Source organism: Siphateles boraxobius, unplaced genomic scaffold (genome assembly GCF_051911475.1).
Source record: "Siphateles boraxobius isolate OS27281-9 unplaced genomic scaffold, OSU_SipBor_1 31, whole genome shotgun sequence".
Classification (NCBI taxonomy): Eukaryota; Metazoa; Chordata; class Actinopteri; order Cypriniformes; family Leuciscidae; genus Siphateles; species Siphateles boraxobius.
The window spans coordinates 19482556-19485482 of NW_027508931.1; the positions used below are offsets into that span (position 1 = coordinate 19482556).

Sequence of the window (2927 nt, forward strand, 5' to 3'; positions counted from 1 at the left end):
AATGGCGTTTCACTAGGATAATACTTGCAACGCAATATTCTGAAAAGTTATCTGGAGACTAGTTGACCACGTCTCTACAACGTTCTCCATGGGATAAACTAGCGACGTCTTTTGAGGACGTGCCCACAACGTTTCTGGAACGTTAGCCAAGATTATAAAAAATGGAACTTTACCACGACGTCCTCACAACGTTGTCATAAAGTAACTACAATGCAACTACACTAACAGGCTTTAAAAGTTTTATTAAAATAGAAATAACAAAGATTTTTACAGCATTAAAAAAAAGAAATAACTGTGCTAATAGTATTAAAAGCAGGACCAATAAAGGAAGGGGGGAGGGGAAAGAATAAACTATTTTGGAGCAAAACACTGGTGTCATTAATCTTTCACCAATCTGTGTCTTTCCTGTAATGCTGACATTAACCTACCATTACCATGACTTTTAAATACTGTCAATTTAATGTGTTCTTCATAATGTAAATCAGTGTGCAGATATTTTTTTTAATGTATGACAATGCTTATTAGTGGTTATTTTTCATGCCACTATATATATATATATAACTTGACTACAACTACAGCCAAAATGGAAAACCCTTTTATTGTTGCTAAGGGTTTAAAATTTAAGCAGAGTAATGCAAACAGAAATGAAGATCCGACAGTCGCTGAATCGGATGAAAGCAATGACTCCAAGTGCAGAAGAGGCAAAAAAGGATGGAAACGAGTCCAATTGCTGAATTACTGGAAAACAAAAACAAAACAAAAAAGATACAGGTAAGACATACATTCTCATGTAATCTTGGGCTATATCACATTCTACAACCACAATTTAATGTTAATTTAAACTGACAAACTGTCAAAAAGTCAGGCTGCAAAAGGTGATTCTGCAGGCTCTGACGAACACACATAACAGGAAATTATACTTCTGCATAATGTGTCTCTTTTTACACCAAAAATGTGAATTCTGCCGGTATTCAGACAGTCTCATGCATACAGATACCTATACGGGCTACAATCACCTATGTAGGCGAAATTTGTTTGACATTTCTAATCGTAAACACAGCCATGTTGAAGCCTGCAGTAATGTTTTTCATTGATGTTAATCGCAGTCCACTCTGCTTATTGTTTTGTTATACAATAAATATCACATTTGTAATCATGCTGATATTTAGGGAAAATGGCACTCTTTCTCATGTAATAAACTACATCATATGACAGGGCTATTCAATTAGCTTAATTCGGGGGCTGGATTATCAAATCGAAATGTTGAGGTGGGCCGGTGGGTTAAAGGTATACTTCACCGCTGGAAAGATTAATGTCTTTTTAAATTGGGTTATGTAGTAGAAATGTGAAATTATTTTAGAATTTGGTGCCTTCTAGACTGAGAAAATCCAGAAAATGTATTTTTTGGCTCATGTGGATGAAAGACAACTCCCAGAATGCACTTGCTTCACTGCCCTATGAGGCCAGTCCCAAGCCACGCCTACCGGTTACAGAGGGCAGCATCAGAACTTGTTTACAGCTGTGTAAAACTTTTTTCCTTGGAATAAATATGAATTATACAAACTCATAGCAATTGGTAATAATTATTTCATTTATAATTATCATAGGCATAAACGAAAATATTCTGATAGTGAGAGTTGGTAACCACAGGTAAAACCATGCATGGCCACTCGCTCACTACCACTGTATAAAAAAATGCCTAAACAAAGGTAAAAACTAGCAACATACACCGGTATTGAGGTATATTAAAAATTCAATTACTTTTAGTAATTAAAATGTTAAAGGTTTTACTTTGGTTAGTTTGAGCTTAAACTATAAAACATTAACTTTTCTGTTATAGTGATGCTACCAGATTTGTGTTTAAATTTTATTTTGTTTCGTGAGTAGAACATTTGCAAAGTTCAAAGTTGCAACTGTTCTCCTCACAAAACAAAATTAATTTTAAACAGTTGCAAAGCTTCAGTTTGATTGATATTACTTAAAATGCACACATATATATATATAAAATAGTGATAAGGTGTCAGGTAGTTGTGTGGCATTTTAATTTGCTTACCTACAGCTTCATCCTTCAAGCCAGGAAGTAAACTATGACACCAGGCACTTAAACACAGAAACAGAGGGCACAGTAATGAGCATCAATTGTTAGGTTGCGTGAATGCACTCTCTAAACAATTTCCCCATGAATGAACTATCCATGTATACACAGAGCAACAGCCTCAACATTCTTAACAAGCTATAGCCTAACTTACCTGCATCATAATCCCCTGACCCAGTTAGGGTTGTAAAGGAAATAAGACATTTAAAATGCATAGAATGCTCCTCGTCAGTCATACTAAATAACTGCCATAACGGAATTAACGTTTGTTGGTTGAAGACGGTGGTGGATATAGACTGATATAGACGAGCTCGAGTTGATTTTATTTTTTTCATATAAAGATTGTTGTTCACGTATTTTTAGTTTTTTAATTCAGGTCCATTAGACCACTGTCCCCGCTAAAACATACAGTGACATTTGTGGTAAGTAAAGTTACGTTAAATGTGTAGGGATACGTTAATGTAGAGCAATCCGACAGGCTGATCAGGACCCCGACGCGAACGGAGTGGTCTTGAATCCGTCTGAAGGGGATGTATTCGCTATAACAACAGCATCGCTATACATTATCACACTTATTACATGGCTACCTAACAAATAAAGCAATAAATTGACACAAAATATTGATTTTAAAAAGGGGTTTATCCTCCAGAGCAAACAGAACTGTGTCCATGGCAACGCTCTGTTTTTCATGGCAACGGTGTGTTATACAGATGTCTTTTATCAAGAAATAATAGACCGCATACTACCAAGAATTCAACCATTAGAATTCAACCAAGCCATGTAATAAATTAATATATTAACCTTTCGTCCACAGCAAACGTTATACGCTGAG

General features: G+C 35.6%; 1 long non-coding RNA gene across 1 annotated transcript; it reads right to left on the bottom strand.

The window, feature by feature from the left end:
• Window positions 1-582: 582 nt before the first annotated feature.
• Window positions 583-2112, bottom strand: LOC143697032 (uncharacterized). Its single transcript, XR_013186147.1, has 2 exons — window positions 2054-2112; window positions 583-738 (listed from the first exon to the last, which is right to left on the bottom strand). It is a non-coding gene; the product is annotated as an uncharacterized LOC143697032 (long non-coding RNA).
• Window positions 2113-2927: the final 815 nt, after the last annotated feature.